This window comes from Bombina bombina, chromosome 1, assembly GCF_027579735.1.
Source record: "Bombina bombina isolate aBomBom1 chromosome 1, aBomBom1.pri, whole genome shotgun sequence".
NCBI lineage: Eukaryota > Metazoa > Chordata > Amphibia > Anura > Bombinatoridae > Bombina > Bombina bombina.
The window spans coordinates 541,701,186-541,716,450 of record NC_069499.1 but is presented as its reverse complement, the minus strand read 5'-3'; positions in this window follow the sequence as shown (position 1 = coordinate 541,716,450).

Here is a 15,265-nt window from a genome sequence, read left to right as displayed (position 1 = left end):
AATTTGATTCTTTTCTATCCATGGATATTGATGCTTTCTCAACGCAGGTTAAACTTTTTCTAACCAATAAATCTTAAATTTACTAATCCGGTATTAATCCACGTCTATACAATTTAATCTAAATTATTCCGATTATTTTCTATTAAGCTAGTGTATAAATTTGTAATTTTGTCATTTCCAGAGGCATATATTTTAACAATATCATCAACATTTCTCTAATCTCAATGTAATGTATGCATTTAATAAGTTTTGCACAGAAATATCTAGCCTGCAGATACGCAAAATAATGGATATTAGATATTTGAAATTCATCCTTTATTTGTTGAAATGTTTTAATTTGTTGTTTTTTAAAGTCTATCATCTGATACATAAACTCAAGTACCTTACCCTTCCAGATTTTATATGGGTAGGCCTGAAGCCCAGGATCAAATTCTGGATTAAGTAGTATAGGAAGATATAATGATACTTTCATGTTAATGGACAATTTTACACACAATTTCTGCCAGGCGAGGACTATATACATATATATATATATATATATATATATATATATATATATATATATATATATATATGTATATTTTTAACCGAAATTGGAATCTCACTCAGTTTGGTATGTAATAGCTCTTGTAATGTATCACTTGGCCATTTCTGTCTCTAAATCTAAGATTGCATAATGTTTTTTTTTTTTTTTGTCAGCAATACAAAGGTTTCCACAGCACCATATAACTTCATAAATATCTTTTATTGAAGCATAACAACAGCACAGGTATGCAACGTTTCGAGATCACAGTCCCTTAATCATGCATACAGAGCTATACATCTGTTTCTTATTAAAGGTATGACCAACCAATCAAAAACCTTCAAGATCTTTAACACTTTCATACATCAATGCTAGCTAACATTCGATATACTGCCATCTGTTGTTCATAAAAAACATATACACATATTTAAAAGACACTAAAAGTGCTAAGTGCATATGTTCATATTTTGGAATCCATTTGTCTTAACGTATCCATACTTTTTTTTACACATTATCCATATATTATACATATATTAGTTAACAGAAAGGAAACTTACATATTCAAGGATAGAGTCAATATACCTAGAGGAAGACAGAAAATACCAATTCCCTATTTAGTCCTTTGGCGTACATGGCATCTAATTTATGGATCCAAAACGCTTCTCTCTGTTTTAAAAGACAGTCTCTACTTCCTCCTCCTCTAGGTATATCAATTTGATCTTTAATTTGCCATCTAAGTTGATAAAAAAAAAATTGTCAGTCTGGCTATAATTCAAGGTTGGGAAGAGCCCAACTGACATATTTTTTATCTAAGTATAGTTTTTTTTAAAGCAATTCTAGGTGTTTTTCTACTCCAAAGATATTTTATCAGTGAGGTGTTTAAGAAGCTAAGGTCTTTTATTTGTAATCCCACCGGAACATTTTGCATAACATATAATAGTTTAGGGAACACTATTATTTTAAATAAGTTGACATTACCAAAAATATTTAAAGGCAGGTTCGACCATCTCAATAGATTTGTTAAGATTTTATTAATAATAGGCTCATAGTTTAGTTCATACCATTGTTTTGGAATCTTAGATATTTTAATACCTAAATATGTTACGTGATCCTTAGCTTCTCTAAATGAGTAATTGAAACAGGAATATTTATTCTTATTTATTCAAAGTTCTTCAGATTTATCTAAATTTTACTTATATCCTGAAAATGTACTAAAATCTTTAATAATACTTACTATTTTAGGGAAATTAGTTGCTGTGTTTTTGGTGTATAATAGCAAGTCCTCTGCATATAGGGAAACTTTCACTACTTTATCTCCAATTTGTATTCCCTCCATTTTATCTTTTAGAAAAATAGCTAATGGTTCGATGGCCATATCAAATAAAAGGAATGAAAGTGGGCAACCTTGTCTAGTCCCTCTTTTTAAAGCTAAAGATTCAGAAATTCCTCCATTAATTATAAGAGCAACATTGGGTGAATTGTATAGATTTTTAATTATTTGTAGTATATAACCTTTAAATCCAAATTTAGACAAAGATGTAAAAATATGATCCCATGAGACATAATCAATGGCTTTTTCTGCGTCTAAGGTTTGAATTGCATTATCTTCCTTTTGTAATAAATGGTCTCTATTTTCTTTTAGTTTAAGTATATGAGAAATAGTTAAAAATACCTTTCTTATGTTACAGAATGTGTGGAAAGGTGATAACTAATAACGCCAATAACTAATAACGCAGATATATAGACGATATAATTATGGTCTGGAAAGGATCACAGGAGGATCTCGAGTATACCATTAACATCATGAACAAGAACATCTCAAATCTGAATTTCACGTACAAATGGAGTTATAAAAAACTCACATATCTGGATTTGTCAATAGAGGTGAAAGGAGGAAAAATAGAGACATCAACACACTTCAAAAAAGTGGATATCAATAACTATATCCACAAGACGAGTTGCCATTACATAAAGTGGAAGAACAACATCCCGAAGGGACAACTTCTAAGAATGAAGAAGAATTGCTCCAATCCCTCTAAGTGGAAAGAACAGGCACAAGTGATCAAGTCGAAATTCATAGAGAGAAGATATGAAGAAGATTTTCTTGATCAAAAAATACAAGAAGTAGACCAAATAGAAAGGAAAGATCTGACACATTACAAAGAGAAAATTAAGTGGAATGAGGATACAGAGATCCTTAATATTCCTCTAATTATTGAATACAGTGAGAACAGTCGAATTATAGAGAACATTTTCCGTAAACACTGGAACATGCTCAAAGATGATGGTATTCTGGGAGACAAAATATCAAAAAAACCCAGATTTATATATCGAAGGACAAAAAATCTGAAAACAAGGCTGGCTCCCAGTATACAGAGGAAGAAACCTCCAGTAATTAAAGATGCATTTGGTAAGAACGTGGCAGGATTTTTTCCATGCCACAAATGTAAAGCATGTAAATGTGGAGAAAAAAGTGCAGAATTCCATTCTTTTAACACCAAAAAGAAGTACAAAATAAAAAACTTGATCCGGTGCCAGGACAAAAATGTGATTTACTTACTCCAATGTCCCTGTGGTCTCCAATACGTTGGACAGACGTCAAGACCACTAAGGGACAGGATACGTGAACACCTCTGATTCATAGAAAAACTTAACAAAGATAGTCCTTTATATAAACATTTTTCTGAGAAGCACCAAGGTGACATTAATACTGTAAAGTATATAGGGATTCAAAAAGTGCCAAGAAACTGGAGAGGGGGCAACCATGAGAAGAGGTTATTAACGGAGGAATCAAAATGGATTTTCCATCTAGATTGCTTGCACCCAAGAGGCTTAAATAACAAAGAGGACCTGTCTCATCTCCTAAACCTCAACTAAAAAGAGTCATGACTAGGAAGGGATTTGTTTTATCTTACTAGCCCCTTATTACAAGTGACTTCTGAATTTGGATCCATATATATATATATATATATATAAAAAATCCTTTCACCTATCTCTTAAAATATAAATATAAATAATAATAACTTAATAATGATTAGACCTGCCCGTAAGGTCATAGAAACTTTGCCTACCCTGTTCCCTTTATGAGAAGCTGCCTTTTTAAGTATTGATATAGTCCTTTAGTTATATGATAATTCTAGAGGATATAAACACCAATTAATCTGTGGGAATTACAACAGGACTTATACTTCAATTATATCTGTATTTGAACTGCTATTTAATCTTCTATTTAGCTGCTTTATAACAATCCTATTGGTAGTCCACACCTAAGACCTGTGTAGTATAGCCAATAGAGACCCTAAAGTTGTAACCAATCTAGAATTACCTCATTTATGAAAGATAGAAGTATCAATTATGAGACTAGTTTTGCTTTGGATCTAACAAACAGTAATAATATTATGCAAGTGACGTCAGAAGATAGTTTTAATCATATATATACTTTATTTTTATATATATTTTCTCTTCACCAGGTTTGGATATTTAAGTTTAGTTTAGAGGAAATACTTATCATCTATCCATTATGAGTATTGCAGTCAGAACCATATCAGCTCCCAAACTAATAGAATCAACAAGTAGTCTAGACCATTTGCATATTGTATAAAGAACAATACAAGCAATCCCTACCTTAAACAGATTTCCAAGGGACCTATGGGTCAGTTTCAAATACCGTAGCAATAAAAGAGAGTATATAAACCTTAGATTTGAGTTGTAAATGTGTATCTCTCTCGGTTTACTATATATGTTAAAAGCACAAGATTTGTTTAATTTATTTTTGTTTGTTTTTTTTGTTTTCTGTCTCTGCTTTTTTGTCTTAAACAGTATGTTAACCTGAAGGAAATCACATAATCATAATAGGTCAGTCAGAAACACGATTTTCATTCCAGTATGTAATTTTAACCTTAAGTTGTACATTAAACACACTACACTCTGCCTGAAATTGTTAAGCTTTTGTCATATATAAAATATATTATACCCTCTTTGAAATCTCATTTAGCAGCTATGCGCTTCATACATAGAAACTAGAATCCCTCTGTTAAATAATGATCATAGCGAATGATTATTTATGAGGGAAGCAAGGATGTAAGAAATTTGGTTTGTTTGTTTTGTCAAGGCTTTTACAGCTTGCTTATAGTGCTAAGGAAGCACATTAAACACAGACAAGCAATCAGATTGCAGGAATTTAACACACCCCTAAATCAGCCAATAGCACATACATTCTGGCTTAAGCCCTCAAATTAGAACCTATGAGTGCTAGGTATAACAACATGGCCAATATATACATAAATAATTCGACAAGAATACAATATATGCAGTAGTAAATAATAACCTAATATGCATCATAAAGTTTGATCATTTATTAAGTAAGTATAAATATAGAAACAGATGTTTTAAATGGACATTTTACAAGTGTTTTAAACTGACACTTTTTTTTTTTTTTTTTTTTTTTTACATTTCACAAAGTTTTTTAAACGGTCATTTTTTTTTATAAAAATATCTACATAATTGGACTTTTATTTTTGACAATGCTCATATTATTTTAGCTGATTCTGAAAAAACAAGCAAATTGCCTTGGTAACTAAAAGCTTTGCTATGTTCTCTCTAACCCAGGAGAAAAAGAAAAAAATTGTTGTTTTCACATCCTGTTCTACTATACAGGTGTTAATTTCACCTGTTAATCAGCAAGGTATATAACAGTCTAGGTCCTTACCTCAAACCAGTCTTGAGAAAGGTCAGTGGAGACCGAAACCGGTTGACTGGTAAGGAGTATTTTAATTGTGATCACATTAAAAAGCCATCTGCACTATTGTTTGCCTTTCCTTTTTTGGCAGGTAAGGGACAACATTGCAAGTTGGAATTATTTGTTAACTACCGCCCAAGAAGATTTCTACATAATCAGCAGTTGGGATCCATATTGAGACAGACTATAGCAAGATTCTTGTTATCCAATTTGAATATTTATTTGGACTTTTAAGCATTTTATGTTATATCATCTGTTTTTTAACCCACTGTTGTTATATGGTCTCTTTTAATTAACATCTTGAGGCTCTTTGAGCAAGTCCCTTATATCTAGCTCAGCAACTCTGAGCCCTTTAGATTTGTATTTTAGGGTATCAATTTAGAGCCTGTGTTCAATTTCAATCCAATCACAAAGTTTTGCCACTATTCAGTGTTTATAACAGATATTTGTTCACATCACATCACAGTTTGCAAGCAGAAAAACATTTGAACACACGTTAAAGTTGTGCTGTTGTTTTTTTTGGTTCTATTTATGCTTTATGTTTGCATTAGTTGATTTGTCAAAAATCCACTTGTATATCGTTTTATTTTGAATTCATTGTTTATTTTGAAAATAAGGTTCAGACACCCCTGCAATATTTTTCTCACATTTTTTCACTTGTTAGGATTTACACCCTTTTTGGATAAACACATAGGCACAACCTCAGGTCTTATATTTTGAATTCAGGTTCTAGACATTCCTGTAACATTTTTTGTCCACCTGTTAGGAGTTACACAATTTTGGATAAACACATAGGCAAAACCCCAATTTGGAGCCACTTACATTTCACATCCACCGGTTTCAAGCAACCTGGAATCTATCCACCTGTGCATTGTAACCCATTGTTTTTATAAATAGAGTGTGCATAAGCGCTCCTAGCATTCACATATTAGAATTTAAGTTTTAAGCGATAGACATTATTTGTTAGATTTTTTTTTTTTTTTTTTGTTATTTATTGTTCTACAAGCATTTTTAAATTGTTCCTATTGTTTCAATATATATTTTAAAGTGTAACATGGATCCATGACTACTTGTTGTATAATTTTAAATGTACCAACTTTTTTATCTTATGTATTAAATCATATTATTTCAACCTATTGTTACCTTTTGGTATTTGACTATCTGCCCATAGACCCTGCCTACGTTGTTTGGCGCTCTGATATCCAATCTTAAAATTATGTTACAGAATGAAGTTCTGCCCTTTATGAAGCCCGTCTGGTCTGGATGAATTATATGTTTTAAGACTGTCTGAAATCTATTTGCTAAAATAGAGGTTAGTATTTATAGTCTCCGTTTAAGAGGGCTAAAGGTCGAAAAGATTCAGGCCTAGATTTAGAGTTGGGCGGTAGCCATCAAAACCAGCGTTAGAGGCTCCTAACGCTGGTTTTGGGCTACCGCCGGTATTTGGAGTCAGTCAGGAAAGGGTCTAACGCTCACTTTGCAGCCCCGACTTTTCCATACCGCAGATCCCCTTACGTCAATTGCGTATCCTATCTTTTCAATGGGATCTTTCTAACGCCGGTATTTAGAGTCGTGGCTGAAGTGAGCGTTAGAAATCTAATGACAAAACTCCAGCCGCAGAAAAAAGTCAGTAGTTAAGAGCTTTCTGGGCTAACGCCGGTTTATAAAGCTCTTAACTACTGTGCTCTAAAGTACACTAACACCCATAAACTACCTATGTACCCCTAAACCGAGGTCCCCCCACATCGCCGCCACTCGATTAAATTTTTTTTAACCCCTAATCTGCCGACCGCCACCTACGTTATACTTATGTACCCCTAATCTGCTGCCCCTAACACCACCGACCCCTATATTATATTTATTAACCCCTAATCTGCCCCCTCAACGTCGCCTCCACCTGCCTACACTTATTAACCCCTAATCTGCCGACCGCAAAGCGCCGCCACCTACGTTATCCTTATGTACCCCTAATCTGCTGCCCCTAACACCGCCGACCCCTATATTATATTTATTAACCCCTAATCTGCCCCCCTCAACGTCGCCTCCACCTGCCTACACTTATTAACCCCTAATCTGCCGAGCGGACCGCACCGCTACTATAATAAAGTTATTAACCCCTAATCTGCCTCACTCCCGCCTCAATAACCCTATAATAAATAGTATTAACCCATAATCTGCCCTCCCTAACATCGCCGACACCTAACTTCAATTATTAACCCCTAATCTGCTGACCGAATCTCGCCGCTACTGTAATAAATGGATTAACCCCTAAAGCTAAGTCTAACCCTAACACTAACACCCCCCTAAATTAAATATAATTTAAATCTAACAAAATAAATTAACTCTTATTAAATAAATTATTCCTATTTAAAGCTAAATACTTACCTGTAAAATAAACCCTAATATAGCTACAATATAAATTATAATTATATTATAGCTATTTTAGGATTTATATTTATTTTACAGGTAACTTTGTATTTATTTTAACCAGGTACAATAGCTATTAAATAGTTAAGAACTATTTAATAGCTACCTAGTTAAAATAATTACAAAATTACATGTAAAATAAATCCTAACCTAAGTTACAATTAAACCTAACACTACACTATCAATAAATAAATTAAATACAATTCCTACAAATAAATACAATTAAATAAACTAACTAAAGTACAAAAAATAAAAAAGAACTAAGTTACAAAAAATAAAAAAATATTTACAAACATTAGAAAGAAATTACAACAATTTTAAACTAATTACACCTACTCTAAGCCCCCTAATAAAATAACAAAGAATCCCAAAATAAAAAAATGCCCTACCCTATTCTAAATTACAAAAGTTCAAAGCTCTTTTACCTTACCAGCCCTTAAAAGGACCTTTTGTGGGGCATGCCCCAAAGAATTCAGCTCTTTTGCCTGTAAAAAAAAACATACAATACCCCCCCAACATTAAAACCCACCACCCACATACCCCTAATCTAACCCAAACCCCCCTTAAATAAACCTAACACTAAGCCCCTGAAGATCTTCCTACCTTATCTTCACCTCGCCGGGTATCACACCGATCTGTCCTGGCTCCGATGTCTTGATCCAAGCCCAAGCGGGGGACTGAAGATGTCCATGATCCGGCTGAAGTCTTCATCCAAGCGGGAGCTGAAGAGGTCCATGATCCGGCTGAAGTCTTCATCCAAGCGGGAGCTGAAGAGGTCCATGATCCGGCTGAAGTCTTCTATCAACGGCATCTTCAATATTCTTTCTTCCGGATCCATGTTCATCCCGCCGACGCGGAACATCCATCTTCACCGACGACTTCCCGACGAATGACGATTCCTTTAAGGGACGTCATCCAAGATGGCGTCCCTCAAATTCCGATTGGCTGATAGGATTCTATCAGCCAATCGGAATTAAGGTAGGAAAATTCTGATTGGCTGATGGAATCAGCCAATCAGAATCAAGTTCAATCCGATTGGCTGATCCGATCAGCCAATCAGATTGAGCTTGCATTCTATTGGCTGATCGGAACAGCCAATAGAATGCGAGCTCAATCTGATTGGCTGATTGAATCAGCCAATCGGATTGAACTTGATTCTGATTGGCTGATTCCATCAGCCAATCAGAATTTTCCTACCTTAATTCCGATTGGCTGATAGAATCCTATCAGCCAATCGGAATTTGAGGGACGCCATCTTGGATTCATCGGGAAGTCGTCGGTGAAGATGGATGTTCCGCGTCGGCGGGATGAACATGGATCCGAAAGAAAGAAAATTGAAGATGCCGTTGATAGAAGACTTTAGCTGGATCATGGACCTCTTCAGCTCCCGCCTGGATGAAGACTTCAGCCAGATCATGGACCTCTTCAGCTCCTGCTTGGATGAAGACTTCATCCGGATCATGGACATCTTCAGCCCCCTGCTTGGGCTTGGATCAAGACATCGGAGCCAGGACAGATCGGTGTGATACCCGGCGAGGTGAAGATAAGGTAGGAAGATCTTCAGGGGCTTATCGGTGCGATTAGGGGTTAAAAATAATATGCAGGGGTCAGCGATAGCGGGGGTGGCAGATTAGGGGTTAATAAGTGTAAGGTCAGGGGTGTTTAGACTCGGGGTACATGTTAGAGTGTTAGGTGCAGACGTAGGAAGTGTTTCCCCATAGAAAACAATGGGGCTGCGTTAGGAGCAGAACGCGGCTTTTTTGCAGGTGTTAGGTTTTTTTTCAGCTCAAACAGCCCCATTGTTTTCTATGGGGGAATCATGCACGAGCACGTTTTTTAAGCTGGCCGCGTCCATAAGCACCGCTGGTATCGAGAGTTGAAGTTGCGGTAAATATGCTCTACGCTCGTTTTTTTGGAGCCTAACGCAGCCATTCTGTGAACTCTAAATACCAGCGGTATTTAAAAGGTGCGGCCAGAAAAAAGCATGCGTAGCTAACGCACCCCTTTGGCCGCAAAACTCTAAATCTAGGTGTCAGTTTTAACGGCTCCTTATTTGATTTTAATATTAAAGAATTATAAGATTATGTAAATGATTTAGCTATTCTGTAAATATTCATTAAATAAGAATGTTAAAGTAGGCACTATAGATTCTAGCAAAATCTTATAGTATTCATTCGGAAGCTGGTCTGGACCTGCGTAATCTCCACTCCTTAAGTAGGTAAGAACAGAGGCATTGCCATTTTAATCCACAAGGCGTTAGACTACAAAATTTTAAATATAGAATTAGATAAAGAGGCTATTAAAAAAATAAAGCTGGAACACAATCATAAAGTGTATGTAATCTGTAATGTATATGGCCCAAATATTAGAGATGAAATTTTTTGGGACAAAATACAACAAAGATTATTGGTTTTCACAGATAACAACCTAATAATAGGAGGTGATTTTATTGTAACCCCAAAACCATCTTCAGACAGATCCTGGAGTAAATCCAGAATATCACAAAAAAATAATAATACAATGTTTACTAAATATTTTCAACAAATATATTCCCAATCATCTACAGATATGATACAGAAGGAAGCTTTCTGGAAAGATCTTAGTGTTCCACAACTTAATCAGGAGCAAGTGGATTTTATAAATAAAGATATTTTTGAAGAGGAAAAGGTGTTTAATTTCAAGTTGAAACTACAGGGAGTGCAGAATTATTAGGCAAGTTGTATTTTTGAGGATTAATTTTATTATTGAACAACAACCATGTTCTCAATGAACCCAAAAAACTCATTAATATCAAAGCTGAATAGTTTTGGAAGTAGTTTTTAGTTTGTTTTTAGTTATAGCTATTTTAGGGGGATATCTGTGTGTGCAGGTGACTATTACTGTGCATAATTATTAGGCAACTTAACAAAAAACAAATATATACCCATTTCAATTATTTATTTTTACCAGTGAAACCAATATAACATCTCAACATTCACAAATATACATTTCTGACATTCAAAAACAAAAGAAAAACAAATCAGTGACCAATATAGCCACCTTTCTTTGCAAGAACACTCAAAAGCCTGCCATCCATGGATTCTGTCAGTGTTTTGATCTGTTCACCATCAACATTGCGTGCAGCAGCAACCACAGCCTACCAGACACTGTTCAGAGAGGTGTACTGTTTTCCCTCCTTGTAAATCTCACATTTGATGATGGACCACAGGTTCTCAATGGGGTTCAGATCAGGTGAATAAGGAGACCATGTCATTAGATTTTCTTCTTTTATACCCTTTCTTGCCAGCCACGCTGTGAAGTACTTGGACGCGTGTGGTGGAGCATTGTCCTGCATGAAAATCATGTTTTTCTTGAAGGATGCAGACTTCTTCCTGTACCACTGCTTGAAGAAGGTGTCTTCCAGAAACTGGCAGTAGGACTGGGAGTTGAGCTTGACTCCATCCTCAACCCGAAAAGGCCCCACAAGCTCATCTTTGATGATACCAGTACTCCACCTCCACCTTGCTGGCGTCTGAGTCGGACTGGAGCTCTCTGCCCTTTACCAATCCAGCCACGGGCCCATCCATCTGGCCCATCAAGACTCACTCTCATTTCATCAGTCCATAAAACCTTAGAAAAATCAGTCTTGAGATATTTCTTGGCCCAGTCTTGACGTTTCAGCTTGTGTGTCTTGTTCAGTGGTGGTCGTCTTTCAGCCTTTCTTACCTTGGCCATGTCTCTGAGTATTGCACACCTTGTGCTTTTGGGCACTCCAGTGATGTTGCAGCTCTGAAATATGGCCAAACTGGTGGTAAGTGGCATCTTGGCAGCTGCACGCTTGACTTTTCTCAGTTCATGGGCAGTTATTTTGCACCTTGGTTTTTCCACACGCTTCTTGCGACCCTGTTGACTATTTTGAATGAAACGCTTGATTGTTCGATGATCACGCTTCAGAAACTTTGCAATTTTAAGAGTGCTGCATCCCTCTGCAAGATATCTCACTATTTTTGACTTTTCTGAGCCTGTCAAGTCCTTCTTTTGACCCATTTTGCCAAAGGAAAGGAAGTTGCCTAATAATTATGCACACCTGATATAGGGTGTTGATGTCATTAGACCACACCCCTTCTCATTACAGAGATGCACATCACCTAATATGCTTAATTGGTAGTAGGCTTTCGAGCCTATACAGCTTGGAGTAAGACAACATGCATAAAGAGGATGATGTGGTCAAAATACTCATTTGCCTAATAATTCTGCACTCCCTGTAATACTGCATTACTTTTTTTTAACACACTATCCTCATTGGTTAATGAGGACAGCAAGAAAACATTGTTTTATTCAGAACAGTAAAAAATAAATAAAATAGATTGAATAATTTAAGATTATTTTGACTTACCTGTTACATTTTGGAGTGCCATTTCACTTTTAATGTTATTAACTTTAGCAGTGTACAATATTTGTATGTTTTAATTTTTGTATTTATTTTTGTATTGTTTAAAGGGACACTTAAATGAGAATTAAACTTTCATGATTCAGAAAGAACAGACAATTTAAAACAACTTTCCAATTTACTTCCATCATCTAAATGTGTCTTTTTATTTGCATACTTTCCGAGGAAACAGATCCCAATATGTGCAAAAATTAACAGAGTATAGGTATATGCATTTTGTTATTGGCTGCTGGATGTCACATGATACAGTGGAAAGGAAAAAAAGTAACAAACATTCGTCAAAAATAAATCTACTACTCATTTGAAATTTAAAATAAGTGTTTTCATATTGCCTTTTTATTATGCATGTATTGATTGTGTTATTCTACTTTGTTTAGTGGTCATTTACGTGGGTGCAGGCATTTTAGAAGATAGTGTTTTTTTTCTTCTTATAATCTGTTTGTTTTCAAAATAGATTCCTAACCCTGAGACCTATTCCTATGCATTTGAACATTATAACTTATTTATAGCATATATAATGCTATACCATAAAACCTGGTATTAGAATGATTTTCTGTTGTTTCACATCATGCAAACTCTGATACTTTGGATTAAGAGAATTAGTCAGCAGTATCCGTTTTAGCTGGTACAGTTTTGAGTTGGTGAGGCAGTTTGCGTCCCACACCATATACCTGTATATTATTTGAAACTATTTTGACTGTTTCATATAAGACATAAATAACAATGTTATGCTCACATGTATAGCCTTTGATGTTGTGATAATCAAGCAGTTCCTACATTTTCCTGGCAGTAGAGAAACGGTTAGAAGTTAACTAACTAAATATAGTTTCAAGGTCTTTGTAAATGTATTACCAAATGAAACAAATAAGACACTGGTGCACAGATAAAAGAACACAAATTAAAAAAAATATATTTTTATTTATAAGATAATAATTATATACCAACCTTAATTACTGTAAATGTAATATCAGTGATTATTAAAGAGACGGTTAACTTTGTTTTTGGGTGCCTAAAGAAAACAATGTGCTGTGTTATTGCTTACTGACACCTAGATTACGAGTTTTGCGTTAGAGGCTATGCGGTGCTAAAGATCAGTTTTCCCTCACCGCTTACTTACCTGCAGCACTGGTATTACAAATTTACGAGTTTTCAGAAACCCGTCGTTAAAAGACAAGAAGTGAGCGTTGAGCAAAATTTTGCTCATTACTGCACTCCAATACCAGCTCTGCTTAAGTCAGCGGTGAGCTGGTGTAATGTGCTCGTGCACGATTTCCCCATAGGAATCAACGGGGAGAGCCGGCTGAAAAAAAGTCTAACACCTGCAAAAAAGCAGCGTAAAACTCCTTAACGCAGCCCCATTGATTCCTATGGGGAAATAACATTTACCCTAACATGAACCCAGAGTCTAAACACCCCTAATCTTACACTTATTAACCCCTAATCTGCCGCCCCTGACATCGCTGACACCTACATTATATTATTAACCCCTAATCTGCCGCTTTTGACACCTCCGCCACCTACATTATACTTATGAACCCCTAATCTGCTGCCCCCAACATTGCCGACACCTACATTATATTTATTAACCCCTATTCTGCCGCCCCCAATGTTTCCGCCACCTACCTACACTTATTAACCCCTAATCTGCCGCCCCCAACGTCGCCGCCACTATAATAAACATATTAACCCCTAAACCGCCGCACTCCCGCCTCGCAAACATTAGTTAAATATTAATAACCCCTAATCTGTCGGCCCTAACATCGCTGCCACCTACCTACATTTATTAACCCCTAATCTGCCGCCCCCAACGTCTCCGCCACTATATTAAAGTTATTAACCCCTAAACCTAAGTCTAACCCTAAACCTAACACCCCCTAACAAATATAATTTAAATAAATCTAAATAAATATTACTATCATTAACTAAATTATTCCTATTTAAAACTAAATACTTACCTGTAAAATAAACCCTAAGATAGCTACAATATAACTAATAGTTACATTGTAGCTAGCTTAGGATTTATTTTTATTTTACAGGCAAGTTTGTATTTCTTTTAACTAGGTAGAATAATTATTAAATAGTTTTTAACTATTTAATAACTACCTAGTTAAAATAAATAAAGATTGACCTGTAAAATAAAACCTAACCTAAGTTACACTAACACGTAACACTGCACTATAATTAAATAAATTAACTAAATTAAATACAATTACCTAAATTAAATTAAATTAGCTAAAGTACAAAAAACACTAAATTACAGAAAAAAATAACCAAATTACAATTTTTTTTAACTAATTACACCTAATGTAATAGCCCTATTAAAATACAAACCCCCCCCCCAAAATAAAAAAAAAACCCTAGCCTAAACTAAACTATCAATAGCCCTTAAAAGGGCCTTTTGCGGGGCATTTCCCCCAAGTAAACAGCTCTTTAACCTGTAAAAAAAATGCAAACAACCCCCCAACAGTAACACCCACCACCCACACAACCAACCCCCCAAATAAAATACTAGCTAAAAAAAAAATAAGGTCCCCATTGTCCTGAAAAGGGCATTTGGATGGGCATTGCCCTTAAAAGGGCAGTTAGCTCTTTTGCCGCCCAAACCCTAATCTAAAAAATAAAACCCACCCAATACACCCTTAAAAAAAACCTAACACTAACCCCCTGAAATTCGACTTACCGGGAAACTTCTTCATCCAAGCCGGGCGAAGTGGTCCTCCAGACGGGCAGAAGTCTTCATCCAAGCCGGGTAGAAGTTGTCCTCCAGACGGGCAGAAGTCTTCATCCAGACGGCATCTTCTATCTTCATCCATCTGGCGCGGAGCGGGTCCATCTACAAGACATCTGATGCAGAGCATCCTTTTTATCGACTTTTTATCGACTAAAGACGAATAAAGGTAGCTTTAAGTGACGTCATCCAAGATGGTGTCCCATAGATTCTGATTGGCTGATAGAATTCTATCAGCCAATCGGAATTAAGATAGAAAAAATCCTACTGGCTGATGCAATCAGCCAATAGGATTGAACTTCAATCCTATTGGCTGATCCAATCAGCCAATAGGATTGAGCTTGCATTCTATTGGCAGTTCCAATTAGCCAATAGAATGCAAGCTCAATCCTATTGGCTGATTGGATCAGTCAATAGGAT